The sequence below is a fragment of the Lepidochelys olivacea genome (assembly GCF_965140295.1).
Source record: "Lepidochelys olivacea isolate rLepOli2 genome assembly, chromosome: 1".
NCBI lineage: Eukaryota > Metazoa > Chordata > Testudines > Cheloniidae > Lepidochelys > Lepidochelys olivacea.
In genome coordinates this window covers 85,131,750-85,147,473 of record NC_140411.1, presented here as the reverse complement: position 1 = coordinate 85,147,473, position 15,724 = coordinate 85,131,750, and the positions used below count along the sequence as shown (strand labels likewise).

The 15,724-nt window shown below is 42.9% G+C and overlaps 1 protein-coding gene across 6 annotated transcripts in view; it reads right to left on the bottom strand.

The window, feature by feature from the left end:
• Positions 1-15,724, bottom strand: part of LOC311514966 (uncharacterized protein) — a 414,125-nt gene that overhangs the window by 274,867 nt on the left and 123,534 nt on the right. For 4 of the 6 annotated variants that reach the window (XR_014710010.1, XR_014710011.1, XR_014710013.1 and 1 more), the window contains exons 5-6: positions 14,621-14,730; positions 10,444-10,633 (exon numbers count right to left, since the gene is read on the bottom strand). The gene's annotated coding sequence lies outside the window, so the exon portion shown is untranslated. Of the gene's footprint in view, positions 1-9,138; positions 9,269-10,443; positions 10,634-14,620; positions 14,731-15,724 lie in introns of those variants that run through there. The other 2 variants (XR_014710012.1, XR_014710003.1) reach the window with 2 other exon arrangements.

Genomic DNA, 15,724 nt, shown 5'->3' with positions numbered 1-15,724 from the left:
AAAATGACCAAGATAATCCTCCCAATTTAGAAAGTTAACTTTAAAAAGTATTAGCTATTTTGTTTGGCCCATTTATAAAATTCAGAGAATTAGAGGCCTCGTCTATTTGGATAATATTTGAGGTTTACAATGAATAGTAACCAGAAGCTGAAATGAAATTATTCAATTAACATTGCATAGAACACAGCTCGCCTACCACATTTTAATAGATTACAAAAGGAAGCAATTTAAATGAGCAGTTGATTTATAGGTGGGAAGATGCCTTCAAATTCAGAGAACTCTTTGGCACTCCAGGGCTCCAACTTCTCATTCCACAGAAGGAGGAAGAGCTGACCTTTTCATTTGTGTACAGCTCCAGCATTTGTAAAGTACAGACTAAGGGCTCCTTTGCACTACTCTGGCAACACAAATGTTCCTCAAAACTGCCCTACTTAGGCAGCTGAGGATTCCCTCAGAAGGGGAAATCTTTGGCCTCTGTAGAGCCAAAGTAAGTGGCTCTATACCATATCCTCTTGCTGCACATATTCCCAGACATACTTAGGGTGTGTACCAAGGGGAGACTAGAACGTACTGTGCTCTTGCAATCCTCAGCTGGTGTAACGGCCCTTAGAAACAGGTGTAATTTATAACAGCCTTGAGGCCACCCTAAATTATACCAGGGTCATCACCAAGGTGACTCAAATCTAACTTTGTCATGCTTTTCCTCAGTTATGCCAAACAGAGCTCTGAGGACTGGACCTCCATTTTCTCAAACTTGTCAATGGCTTTAGTTATATACAGTGATTCTCCAACTTGCCCATTATTCAGACCATGTTGAAAGGGCGACTCTTTCACAGGCTTCCCTCCCAGCTTCCCAGTGCCTTTTAGATTTGTTTTCATGTTTCCTGGAAAAGCTTCACACAACCCAGTTTCAGAGAACACTGAGTTTAAGGTTATCCACCCCAGCTGTCCAGTAAATCATGCTTCTTTTTGTATGACTGATGTCCATATGTTAGTCTAAGTTTCCACCCCAGGATTCCAGCTTGCAGGTTAAGTGACTTGACCAATGTTAACACAGCTAGCCTGCAGCAAAAATGGGAAATGACTTCAGATTGCCTGACTCTCTGGTCTGTATTTTTGCCCCAAGACTATCCTGTACTACAACTAAGGTGGAAGCTGATACCATCTGTACGTATTGTGGGTACTGGGATGGGTGACCTAGGCCTGCTTGAAACTAAAGGAACACCTCCTAAACCAGGCAGGGAGGACAACAAAGCCCAGTCAGCAACTGATTATGGGGGACAAAAAAAAGAGAAACAGACAGGAGTGAAAGACTTATGGCCAAAACAAAGAATCCAGAGGGAGACACCAAGCAGAGAACCCCAGACAGTGCACACTACTCCTCAAAGAAGTCCCAGAAGCCAGTGGACGTCGCCCACAGCAATGTTGCCCAGAGCCGTGAGACAAGGAGGAAGCAGAAACAGGCCCTACAGTCAAAGAGCAGAGAGCTTTGAGGGGGTCAACAAGCATGTGAACAAGGGGGATCCAGTGGATATAGTGTACTTAGACTTTGAGAAAGCCTTTGACAAGGTGCCTCACCAAAGTAAACTGTCACAGTATAAGAGGGAAGGTCCTCTCATGGATTAGTAACTGGTTAAAAGATAGGAAACAAAGAGTAGGTATAAATGGTCAGTGTTCAGAATGGAGAGAGGTAAATAGTGGTGTCCCCCCCAGGGGTCTGTACGGGGACCAGTCCTATTCAACATTCATAAATGATCTGGAAAAAGATAGTTAAGTCCAAAGTAGACTGTGAAGAGTTACAAAGGGATCTCACAAAACTGGGTGATTGGGCAACAAAATGGCAGATGAAATTCAATGTTGATAAGAGCAATGGCTCTTCTTGACCTGCTGCTCACAAACCAGGAAGAATTAGTAGGGGAAGCAAAAGTGGATGGGAACCTGGGAGGCAGTGACCATGAGATGGTCAAGTTCAGGATCCTGACACAAGGAAGAAAGGAAAGCAGCTGAATACAGACCCTGGACTTCAGAAAAACAGACTTTGACTCCCTCAGGGAACTGATGGGCAAGATCCCCTGGGAGAATAACATGAGGGGGAAAGGAGTCCAGGAGAGCTGGCTGTATTTTAAAGAATCCTTATTGAGGGTACAGGGACAAACCATCCCTATGTGTAGAAAGAATAGTAAATAGGGCAGGCGACCAGCTTGGCTTAACAGTGAAATCCTTGCTGATCTTAAACACAAAAAAGAAGCTTACAAGAAGTGGAAGATTGGACAAATGACCAGGGATGAGTATAAAAATATTGCTTGGGCATGCAGGAGTGAAATCAGAAAGGCCAAATCACACCTGGAGTTGCAGCTAGCAAGAGATGTTAAGAGTAACAGGAAGGGTTTCTTCAGGTATGCTAGCAACAAGAAGAAAGTCAAGGAAAGTGTGGGCCCCTTACTGAATGAGGGAGGCAACCTAGTGACAGAGGATGTGGAAAAAGCTAATGTACTCAATGCTTTTTTTGCCTCTGTCTTCACTAACAAGGTCAGCTCCCAGACTACTGCACTGGGCAGCCCAGCATGGGGAGGAGGTGAGCAGCCCTCTGTGGAGAAAGAAGTGGTTTGGGACAATTTAGAAAAGCTTGACATGCACAAGTCCATGGGGCCGGACGCGTTGCATCCGAGAGTGCTAAAGGAGTTGGCGGATGTAATTGCAGAGCCATTGGACATTATCTTTGAAAACTCATGGCGATCAGGGGAAGTCCCAGACAACTGGAAAAAGACTAATGTAGTGCCCATTTTTTAAAAAGGGAAGAAGGAGGATCCTGGGAACTACAGGCCAGTCAGCCTCACCTCAGTCCCTGAAAAATCATGGAGCAGGTCCTCAAGGAATCAATTCTAAAGCACTTAGAGGAGAGGAAAGTGATCAGGAACAGTCAGCATGGATTCACCAAGGGAAAATCATGCCTGACTAATCTAATTACCTTCTATGATGAGATAACTGGTTCTGTGGATGAGGGGAAAGCAGTGAACGTGTTGTTCCTTGACTTTAGCAAAGCTTTTGACATGGTCTCCCACAGTATTCTTGCCAGCAAGTTAAAGAAGTATGGGCTGGATGAATGGACGATAAGGTGGATAGAAAGCTGGCTAGATTATCGGGCTCAATGGGTAGTAATCAATGGCTCCATGTCTAGTTGGCAGCTGGTATCAAGTGGAGTGCCCCCAGGGTTGGTCCTGGGGCCGCTTTTGTTCAATATCTTCATAAATGATCTGGAGGATGGTGTGGATTGCACCCTCAGCAAGTTTGCAGATAACATTAAACTGGGAGAAGAGGTAGATACGCTGGAGGGTAGGGATAGGATACAGAGGGACCTAGATAAATTGGAGGATTGGGCCAAAAGAAATCTGATGAGGTTCAACAAGGACAACTGCAGAGTCCTGCACTTAGGACAGAAGAATCCAATACACCGCTACAGACTAGGAACCGAATGGCTTGGCAGCAGTTCTGCAGAAAAGGACCTAGGGGTTACAGTGGATGAGAAGCTGGATATGAGTCAACAGTGTGCCCTTGTTGCCAAGAAGGCCAATGGCATTTTGGGATGTATAAGTAGGGGCATTGCCAGCAGATCGAGGGACGTGATCGTTCCCCTCTATTCGACACTGGTGAGGCCTCATCTGGACTACTGTTTCCAGTTTTGGGCCCCACACTACAAGAAGGATGTGGAAAAATTGGAAAATGTCCAGGGGAGGGCAACAAAAATTATTAGGGGACTGGAACACATGACTTATGAGGAGAGGCTGAGGGAACCGGGGATGTTTAGTCTATGGAAGAGAAGTATGAGGGGGGATTTGATAGCTGTTTTCAACTACCTGAAAGGGGGTTCCAAAGAGGATGGCTCTAGACTGTTCTCAGTGATAGCAGATGACAGGACAAGGAGTAATGGTCTCAAGTTGCAGTGGGGGAGATTTAGGTTGGATATTAGGAAAAACTTTTTCACTAAGAGGGTGGTGAAACACTGGAATGCGTTACCTAGGGAGGTGGTGGGATCTCCTTCCTTAGAAGTTTTTAAGATCAGGCTTGACAAAGCCCTGGCTGGGATGATTTAATTGGGGATTGGTCCTGCTTTGAGCAGGGGGTTGGACTAGATGACCTCCTGAGGTCCCTTCCAACCGTGATATTCTATGATTCTATGACATTGGAAAACATAATCCCAACCATACATATAAATGATGGGGTCTAATTAGCTGTTACCTCTCAAGAAAGAGATCTTGGAGTCATTGTGGATAGCTCTCTGAAAACATCCACTGAATGTGCAGCGGCAGTCAAAAAAGTTAACAGAATGTTGTGCATCATTAAGAAAGGGATAGATAATAATATCATGTTGCCTGTATATAAATCTATGTACGCCCACATATTGAATACTGGGTGCAGATGTGGTTGCCCCATCTCAAAAAAGATATATTGGAATTGGAAAAGGTACAGAAAAGAGCAATAAAAATTATTAGGGGTATGAAACAGCTGCCATATGAGGAGAGATTAATAAGACTGGGACTTTTTAGCTTGGAAAAGAGATGACTAAGGGGGGGGGGGAATATGACAAAGGGCTATAAAATCATGACTGGTGTGGAGAACGTAAATAAGGAAGTGTTATTTATTCCTTCTCATGACACAAGAACTAGGGGTCACCCAATGAAATTAATAGGCAGTGGGTTTAAAACAAACAAAAGGAAGTATTTCTTCACACAATGCACAGTCAACACGTGGAACTCTTTGCCAGAGGATGTTGTGAAGGCCTAAACTATAACAGGGTTCAAAAAGAACTAGATAAATTCATGGAGGATAGGCCCATCAATGGCTATAGCCAGGATGGGCACGGATGGTGTCCCTAGCCTCGGTTTGCCAGAAGCTGGGAATGGGCAGCAGGAATGGATCACTTGATGATTACCTGTTCTGTTCATTCCTCCCAAAGCACCTGGCACTGGCCACTGTCGGAAGACAGGATACTGGACTAGATGGACCTTTGGTCCAACCCTGTATGACCGTTATGTTCCTCCTCCTGGTCTGGCAGATGGCCATGGTGGTCAAAGCTAGGAGCAGGCTGACAAGGAGGTCTCACAATTTTGTGGGGCCACAGATGGGGTGTGCAAATACAAAGAGGTGCAGAGAAAAGTGCAGCCAGAATCTCAGCAGGAGGTTCTGGAGGAGCCAGAGAAGGGGCTGCATCCCGACACACTCTGTGTAGCTCTGTGCCAGGGTCTCCCTCACTGCAAAAAGGTCATGTGTCAGGCGACCTGTGATGCACACAAAGCACACTCCAATTGGTGGCTCCTCTGTGGAGCCATGATCTCGGAGATCCCCTGTGGGCCATGGGACTACGGTGGAGAACAGGCTGTCCCATCATGGCTCCTTGCCATCCACCAGTGACAGCAGGTCCTACCAGTTGCTGTCGGAGTGGGACATGAAGGCAAGGAAGTGGATCATATGGAGCACAAGCATGTAGAGATATTCCAGTTTTACAGCAAAACAGTTTATCCTGGTAAAACAGCAGATATCTTTGTGTGTAATTTTTTTTTCTTTTTAGAAAGAGAACAAGCAAAAATTTAAGGCAAACTCACAAAATTTAACATTTTATTCAAAAGCAGGAAAATGATTGTTTTTCTCCAACAGTTTTGCTATAGAGAATTTTTTTTTCACAGTCCTGGAGCCACATGAAGTCTTTTTGTCTTTTTAAATTAAAGAGTGACTGAATGTTACCTGTGTGGTGCTGTAATTACATCTGAAGCTGCAGAAAAACTCCGCTAATACTAGCTGAAGCCCTCTTTGGAGAAAAGTTGAATAGGTCATTCTTTCTAGGATTCAGCAGAGTTGTATCAAATCTGTGTAACACATCTAAAATTCGTTCTGACCTTATCTATGGATCATTACATTCAATCTTTGAAGCTGCAGGTCAAAGAATTGTAAAGATTACATGCTGATTGCACTTCCTCCTCTCTCCATTCACACAGTTTTGGAACCCATGACCCTTGCCTAGCGAGTGCTACTTAGTTGATGGTGAATCCCTCCATCATAACAAAAGGCCACGTACAGTTCCAAGCACAGTTCCCATAATCAGGGTAATAGCAATTTATTCTTCCTGCCCCAATAACAGAGACACTGGGGATCCCACAGCAGCCAAAGTGACCATTTGGGCAGCTATGGTCTCATTCTAGGCGTGGTGGGTGTGCCTATGCAAATGAGATCGGCCCCTGAAGTTCTTTTCCACAACTTGCCACACCTCACCACCAGATGTCAGGGTGGAGCTCATCCTGACACTGCTTACATCTGAATTTCATTTCATGATTTCTAACATTAGATATTAGCTTTGATTTTCATTTATGTCCTTGACTCTTTCTGAAAGCCATAATTAATAACTTTTTGAAGTTAAGAACTGATAGGAAACTGATTATTTTGGCATATGTCATATTTTGTTTTCATGGTAGTTTACACAGCTGACCAAATTTAAAAGAGATGAATAAGTTGGTAAAAGTGAAACACCATTTCATTGACTTTCACATACTCTAACTTATTTAGGCTCACTCTACCAATGTGTAATGGAGTTTAAGTGGTCATAACCCCCACTTTACTTTAACTTCCAATTCCTTGATATGTAAGTTGTACCCTCCTATAACCCTTACACAATGGTAAAGCAGGTCTGAATGTATCTAAGGGAATGTAAGAGGGTTTAGTTTATAGTTGGATGTAACTTACAAATTAAGATGTCATTCAACCTTTAAAGCAAACAATGCTTTCTCTAATCTCAGTGTCACGGTTCTTTATTTCTGATGTAAAACATTTTCCAAAATAAAAGTGGGAATACAAATTGGTGTGGAACAGAGGTAATTTTCAGTGATGTCCTTTGAAACAAGGGACATTTTAGAGTTATAATCCTTTATTTTATTTAAAAAATCATAGAACTTAGCGATCTGTGGGTATATGTTAACAATAGGAAACAAAAGAGAAGTGAACATTATGCTGGAAAACCCATGCAACAACCCTCACCCCTCTGCAGCAGGGATTCATTTTATAAGGACTTCCTCTCAGCTTCCCCATATTGGTCTTGCAGGGATGCCGGGAGAGTAAGAGAAGAGAGTCTGGTTTGCTCCCACCCCATAGAACAAACCATGTGGAACTCTGTGATTCCCCAGAGAAGACCCTTGTGGCCTCTGTCCCTTTGCACAGCTCCACTGGAGTGCTAGTACAAGAGAGTCACAGGCAAAGCTCCCTCTGCTGCCCCATAAAGAGGGCCTTGTGACAAAGATAATACACCTCTAAGTGCTATGCTATATTGTCTTTTCCTGAGAGGCAGCTGAGCCTCTCCTCTGTGTAGGAGCAGTGAGCCCACATGCAGAGGGTCCCATCCACATGCTGGTCTGGCTGGCATGATCCAACTGGATGACCATTTGCAATATTTAGCATATATGATATTGTTTCCAGAACACTAAACTGTTTTTCCCTTATTAGGAAACAGAATTGATATTTCTTTTTCTGTAAAACTTAGTTTCTATGATATAAAAATCAACCCTAAGTCAACTCTGGTAAAGTAATGAATATCAAGCTAAGACTGTTTAATATCAGGTGGCTCATTATTACCATAGACAACTGAAAAAACATCTGAATAAATAAGAAAGTCCATTATAATGAGCACTAAATGCAACATGGTTTTTAAAAATATAGTATTTGGCTCTTCATAGCTGGGGCTGGAAGAATCATTTTAACATACGTTTGTACCCTCCTGAGGTGAGCACACTGATTTATTTTATGACAAATCAAGCCTCGTGCTGGGGTATGAATGAAGGATTTATAAGATTTTGGCCTTTAAAAGTGGCTATCATAAAAGAGAGAGGCTAAAAGGGAGAACATTAAAGTTTGCAGTAAGGGAGGTAGAGAATCATGCTGGCCAGTGAACTCATACAGCCAGATTAACTACTCATACACATAGGTACAACTCTATTAACTTCAGTGGAGTTGCATTCACTTAGGCCAGAAGTTAATCTTACCCTTCAACAAAAGATTGTGCAAAAAAGTGCTTACTAGTGTTCATAGTAAGGATCTGAAGTCCTCACTCAGGCAAACTCCTATTAAAGTCAATGGGAGTTTGCCCAAGTATGGACCCACTGACACTTACAGTTAAATCTTATCTGAGAGCATTTTGTTCCAAGTGTGAATACCATGAACTAATGCACTGCAAAGGCATGAAAAGTATTCACTGTACATAGTTGCTTCTTTTGCTCTTTTTTAAATAGAGGAACATTTTTACTGCACTCAATCTTTTCAGGAAGCTATAGGTACAACTTCACTATCTTCTTATCCATTTCGCTCCTGCTCTACTGTTATGTGTATTATAGTAATACCTAGAGATCCCACTCATTATATTTGGCACTATACAGTCACATAAAGGACAGTCTGTGCACCCAGTCTTTATAGTCTAAATAAACAGTATCAGGATGACTTGAGTCTTGTGGCATTCCATGCAGGTTTGCCATTAGATTGACAGAGGCACAAGTCTCCTGTCCTCCATTCTCCTGAATTTTGAGATATTTTGAAGAAAACACAGCCCAATACATTATAAATTCTGCAAGGACCTTTTCTGATCTCTAAAGTTCTTAAAATGTGGGATTTTCCCCCTCATGGTCTTTCTCAAATAATACACCAACATCCAAAGACTTGTAGTACCCTGTCTAAACTATCTTTTAGCATCTTTAGAGCTGTAAGACAAGTGAAGATAGTTGGATGACTCATTGTGTGAATCCTGTACATCAGACTCTGAAAACTTGTTTGAAAATAATAGGAATGTTTTTGAAGGTGTTTTGCCAAAGGTCTGTACACCATGGAGGTGTGATATTGGGAACCATACATTTTTAACATGAATCTCTATTCCAGAAGGTAATTTCACTTCATTATCATGTTGCTAGTCCTACACTTTGGCAAATGGCAATTGCATTCATTAAGACAATGATAAGGAGATGATTGATTCATCCCTTAGAATACATTCTGTAGGAAAAGTTAATTAAACCACTTTCAGGCTTAATTATAGCCAAGTATTACAACCTTTACAATTTAATATCCACATTTTTTAAATACCTTTTACTGGGCTTGTAGAGATAGCTCATTTATGAACGTGTCCTTAGCATTAATTGCCTTACAGATGCCAACTCCCCAGATGTTCCGTTGTTTCAAAATAACTCTCTCAAGTGGTAGTTTTCAGACGTTGCTGCTAGCACAGTCTTTCTCCAGCTCTTCTCATCTAAAATGATTTAGACTTCATCTACACTGGAACCCGAACGACAAAATGTTTGCCATTCAGAGGTGTGAAAAAAACACACCTCCAAATGGCAAAAAGTTTTGCCAGCAAAAAGCGTCGGTGTGAACAGCGCTTTGTCAGCAGGAGAGCTCTCTCCTGCCGACAAACAGCTGCAGCACTGTGCGCATTTTAGCGGCTCAGCTGTGTCACTAAAAGGTGTGCAGTGTAGACATAGCCTTAGATTCTACCTCTGCATGCATGACTGGGTCTCTGTTTTGCTCACTGAACAAAATTGCTCCTAATGCACAAATCAGACAATAGCATTGCCAATTATTGTGAATATTGGCTATATTCAACATAGCAACAATGTCTGATCAACTATTCAAAATATATGGCAATAAAATTAGGGATTAGCATGAAGGGTTTGAGATTTCCCAGGCTTTTGAGAGCATTCCAGCTAATTAGTGCTCAATTTAGATTCAGTCATGTGCCTTATATGTAGAGCGAAAGTCTTAGTGTTACTGCCACTTCTAGTGAAACTTAGATTTTTGTCCAGTTTTACCACAACTCTCAGCCTTCCAGCCATCTGCATACCCTCTGCCCTCTTACTCTATAAAGTTATTGGGCCCATCTCTGCCTGTGGTTGGGCTGAATGTTCTTTCTCAATGAACTGGGCTGGTTTCTGTGTTATAGGATGTAATCTGGGATTCCATTATCCAGTGGCTCTCAATCTTTTCCTTACCAGGACCCCACTCCATAACGAGGATCTAGCCAAGACCTCCATCTCATTTAGCAATATAGTCAGAGGGTGGCCATAATTCCCAAATAGAGAACCCATGGCATAATCCACTGTGAAGTAGCACAGCAAAGACAATAAGAAAGCAGTCAACAAAAAGAGGTTCATTAGGGTACAGACCCAGCACAAGTGGGCCAGAAAGCAGCAGAGAATGTGGCAGGGAGGTTACAGAAGCCCTGAAGTCCAACCATGGTAGCCAGGGCTCAAAGATAGTGGATAGAGAGCACATAGTACACAGGAAGTACGGGGGCAGAGAGAGGGAAGGAAAGGAAGGTTGCATGCCCTGTTCAACAGAGAGAAAGAGTGATGCATTTTTTGATGGAAAATAAATGCTAGAAACAATGAGCAAGCAGGCACACAGATGTACCTCTGCAGTACATACCAGATAGAAGGCTCTGTTCTAACCTCTTCAGGTCCTTATAATCATTCCCAATTGCCATTGTCTCTTCATCTGTGCACTCCAGTCACTGCCCATGTGGCTGCTTTTTCCAGAGCCAGCTCAGGTTTATCTGCTGAAGTTGTTTACGGCTCATTTACCAGCTGGTTTGAATGTATCTGATTTTAGGCTCTTACTGAGGGATGAAAGACATAAAAGAGGGTGTCTTGAAAGTGTGTTGGCAACTATCAAACTCTGCAACATGTTTCTCCAGGCCCAATTTGCTACTCACTCCATGTGCTGAAAAGAGCCTTTATATAGGGTGGTTTGTTTGTTTTTTAAGTCACGCAACTGACAGATTTACGGCCGTTCTTTACTTTTTTGCCTAACTCGGTAGTTCTCAGCACCAAATGTAATTCACAAATTTAGGATGTAGAAAACAGTTTAAATAGTGAGTCCCAACTGACAGACTGCAGTAATGTCTTAGCCAGAAACAGCCCTTCTGGAAAACAGTGTTTCAGAGCAAATTGCCTTCTTTTTTAGCAGGGGCATCTCATTTTTTCCATCCTTAAAAGTGAAGTTCCAAAAATGCACAATCTACCAATTAGTAAGCAGATATAGGGCTGAAAGCACAACTTTCACTGTCCTCCCTCATGTTCCACATCACATTGAATCTCCTTGTTCTCACCTTTAAGGCTCCACCCAACTCTGCTCCTACCTTACCTCTGTTCTCATTTCCTCTTGCATACCTTTCTGCTCTTCAAACTCAAAATATTTTGTCTGACTACCCTTTAGTCTTCTCGTCTTATTCTAGACCTTTTGTACCTTATCTTCACACTGCCCCCTCTGCTGGAAGTCTCTTCCTGTATTTTTATTCCCTTCACTTCACATTCAGATGCCTCTTAACACATTTATATTTGTATTACCGTAGTGCCTAGGAACCCTAGTCATGGGCCTCGACCCCATTGTCCTAGGTGCTGTACAAACACAGAATAAAATTTCGGTCCCTGCACCAAAGAGCTTACAATCTAAATACAAAACTAGAGACAACAGATGGCTGCAGAAAGGCCAACAGGGAAGTAAAAGGAAACAATGAGACAATATTAGTTGGCATGATAGGCTGTGGTCCTAGCCTATCATGAAATCTTATATCTTATATCCCACCAAGAACTAATGAATGTGACAGTATGAAGGTTTGACCTTTGACCCATATCTCATCTTTAAAAAAACACATATTTACAATATTTGAACTATGTGGAAAAATTCTCTGCACCTTTTCCAACTCTAATGAATCTTTTTTGAGACGGGTTGACCAGAACTGCATGCAATATTCAAGGTGTGGGTGTGCCATGGATTTATATAGTGGGATTATGATATTTTCTGTTTTCTTATGTATCCCTTTCCTAATGGTTTCTAACATTCTGTTATTTTTGACTGCTGCTGCACACTGAGTGGATGTTTTCAGAGAACTATCCACAGTGACTCCAAGATCTCTTTCTTGAGTGGTAACAGCTCATTTAGACCCCATCATTTTGTATGTACAGTTGGGATTATTTATTCTAATGGGCAATACTTTGCACCTATCAACATTGAATTTCATCTGCTAGTTCGTTGTCCAGTCACCCAGTTTTGGGAGATGCCTTTGTAACTCTTCCATAGTCAGCTTTGGGCTTAGCTATTCTGAGTAGTTTTGTATCATATGAAAACTTTGTATCATATGCAAACCTCACTGCTCATCCCCTTTTCCAGATCATTTATGAATATGTTGAATAGTACTGGTCCCAGTACAGATCCTTGAGAGATCCCACTATTTATCTCTCTCCATTGTGAAAACAAAAACATTGTGACCATTTAGTCCTACCCTTTGTTTCCTATCTTTTAATGAGTTACTAATCTATAAGAGGACCTTCCCTGTTATCCATGACTGCTTAGTTTGTTTAAGAGCCTTTGGTGAGGGAACTTGTCAGAGGCTTTCTGAAAGTCCAAGTACACTATATCAACAGGATCATCCTTGTCCACATGCTTGTTGACGCCCCCAAAGAACTCCAATAGATTGGTGAGGCAGGATTTCCCTCTACAAAAGCCATGTTAACTCTTCTCCAACATTTCATGTTTATCTATATTTCTGATTATTTTATTTTTTACTATAGTTTCAGTCAATTTGCCTGGTACTCAAGATAGGTTTTCCAGATTGAAATTGCCAGGATTTCACCTTTGGAGCCTTTTTAAAAATCAGCTTCAACCCCTCAGACAGAGACAAACACCTACAAGATCTCTATCAAGCATTCTTACAACGACAATACCCACCTGCTGAAGTGAAGAAACAGATTGACAGAACCAGAAGAGTACCCAGAAGTCACCTACTACAGGACAGGTACAACAAAGAAAATAACAGAACACCACTAGCCATCACTTTCAGCCCCCGGCTAAAACCTCTCCAACGTATCATCAAGGATCTACAACCTATCCTGAAGAACGACCCATCACTCTCACAGATCTTGGGAGACAGGACAGTCCTTGCTTACAGACAGCCCCCCAACCTGAAGCAAATACTCACCAGCAACCACATACCACACAACAGAACCACTAACCCAGGAACCTATCCTTGCAACAAAGCCCGTTGCCAACTGTGTTCACATATCTATTCAGGGGACACCATCATAGGGCCTAATCACATCAGCCACACTATCAGAGGCTCATTCACCTGCACAGCTACCAATGTGATATATGCCATCATGTGCCAGCAATGCCCCCCTGCCATGTACATTGGGCAAACTGGACAGTCTCTACGTAAAAGAATAAATGGACACAAATCAGACATCAAGAATTATAACATTCAAAAACCAGTTGGAGAACACTTCAATATTTCTGGTCACTCGATTACAGACCTAAAAGTGGCAATTCTTCAACAAACAAACTTCAAAAACAGACTCCAATGAGAGACTGCTGAATTGGAATTAATTTGCAAACTGGATACAATTAACTTAGGCTTGAATAAAGACTGGGAGTGGATGTTTCATTATACAAAGTAAAACTATTTCCCCACTGTATTTTCCACTGAATGCATCCGATGAAGTGAGCTGTAGCTCACGAAAGCTTATGCTCAAATAAATTTTTTAGTCTCTAAGGTGCCACAAGTACTCCTTTTCTTTTTGCGGATACAAACACTCTGCTGCTGGACTATTGCCTGCATTATTTTCACTCTTGCAGGGAGGGTGGTGGGGAGTTGGGGGAAAGCAGGCTATTGGCCTAAATTTAGAGTATGTTTGTTAGGTGTATCTGCCTCTCACACGCTCTGTCTAAACTCCCTTGCTAAACTCCCCCTGTACATTAGTTCCTCTGGTCACTTAAGAGCTGGCTTTTAAAATCTCTGATCTCCCTGAATTAGGCCTGCGTTCTTGTCAATGGATCCTAAGGGGGTTAGGGATCAAAGGATGGCAGATAAGGCCTCATTAATAAGCTCTCAGCCTAGCCTAGCAGGTTGCTTGGCTCAGCACACAGCTCCCAGAAGAGATCACACCATGGGCGGTGGGTATCAAAGGCAGGGGGAGGCTGTGCCTCCCCAAACAACCTTGCATGGCCACACCCACACTCTGCCCCCAGACTCCTTCCTGCTTCCCGTGCTCTGCTGTGGGGGGCTCTTCTCCCCACCTCCCACCCCCTGTGGCCATGGCCCCATGCTGGGGATGGGGGGCAAATGGGAGCTAGCCTGTGCTCCGGGGCGGGGGTGGGAGGCCACACTGCCCGCCTGGTGTGCTGGAGTGGGCTGTGCTGCACGTTCTCCCAGAACTCTGGGGCTGGGGGGGTGGGACACCGTGCCACCTGCCCAGGGCTTGTGGGGAGGCCTCGCCACCCGCCCTGCTCCGGGGTTGAGGGGCAGGGAGCATGCCACCCACTCACCCACTGGGCACTCCGGGGATGTGGGGGGGGCACCGGCTGCTCTCTCGCCCAGTACTCTGGGGTTGGGGGCAGTCAGGTGGCTTGGGGGTGGGGGGGGCTGGCTGCCAGGCCGAGGGGGTATCTGACCTCCGGTGGGAAGGGGAAGGGAGGGGCCTCAGGCAGAAGGGGTGGTCCAGGCCAGGGGCTAGCCTCCCCAAGACCGGAGTTCACCCGCCACCTATGGACCACACTGTAATCTTTAATCAAGCAAGAACAGAAACAGACTAACAGATAACAAACTCACCCCGAGGGTCATGTAGTCACTCCTCCTTTGGCTGGAGAACTCCCTCGCAGAACTCCCCTCTTTACTGATCCTGTTTGTTAGCATGACCAGACTACAATTCTATAACTACACTGAACAAGAGAAAAGTGATAGGTAAATTGAAAAGATTTTTCTCATGCACAATATAAAAATACAATTGAAATCAGTGTTTTCAGCCCATTTATATACAGTATTTCTTTACCTAAGCACAATATACATAAAAATTTACAATGACTAAATGCCTCTAAAAAGAAGAAATCATGTGGCATATATTTCAGATGTTGTTTAACTATGGAATATTCTTATTTAAATACATCCCCAAAACTTGCTGGCATCAACTGAAAATGAATCAGGTGCTGAGATTACAACTTGGCTAATCCTGATGATCCACAAACGCCACAATGAGGGATTTAAAATATGGATACTCTAAGGAAATTCATTGGACCTAGTTGGGCATACTTTGAATTAACTGTTTAGTTGATTAGCAATGGCTCCAAAGCCAGCCACCATAAAAAGTTTCTCAGTAAATTGTTTTTAAAATCTAGAGCAGTTTGTAGGTATTATGACTCCTTTACGCTCTACACAAGATTTTCTTTGTTTAGTAGCCTGCATGTTATTTGTATCCTTTCACATTTCAGTCAGGTTTTATGTGTGTTACTATTCTATTATCAGGTCATGCTGATACTTTAAAAGTCTGCTGGCCCCCCTTTGAAACCATTGCCAAATCAACAACTATGAACAAAATCACAGTAGAACACTGCATCACAAATGAAATCAACATACAGTAGAAGCAACTTAAAGTGTATTAACTGAGCCAGTCCTGATGTTTGCACCCTATCTGATATCTCTTAAGAAGATAGCTCTGTCTGTGACTCCCCTGAAGCTCACAATACCCTTTTTCTCCTTGCAATCACATCTGAAAGTTCGACGGGATTACTCCTGTTTAAAGTTAAGCACATGCATACATATTTGCAGGATCACTGCCTTAATCCCGGAACTCTTTCTCCCGTTACTTCTTCCGCTCCATCCTATATTGTTTTAGGAAGGGAAAGAGCTTCTTCTGCACTAATTAGAGATGGGCCTACG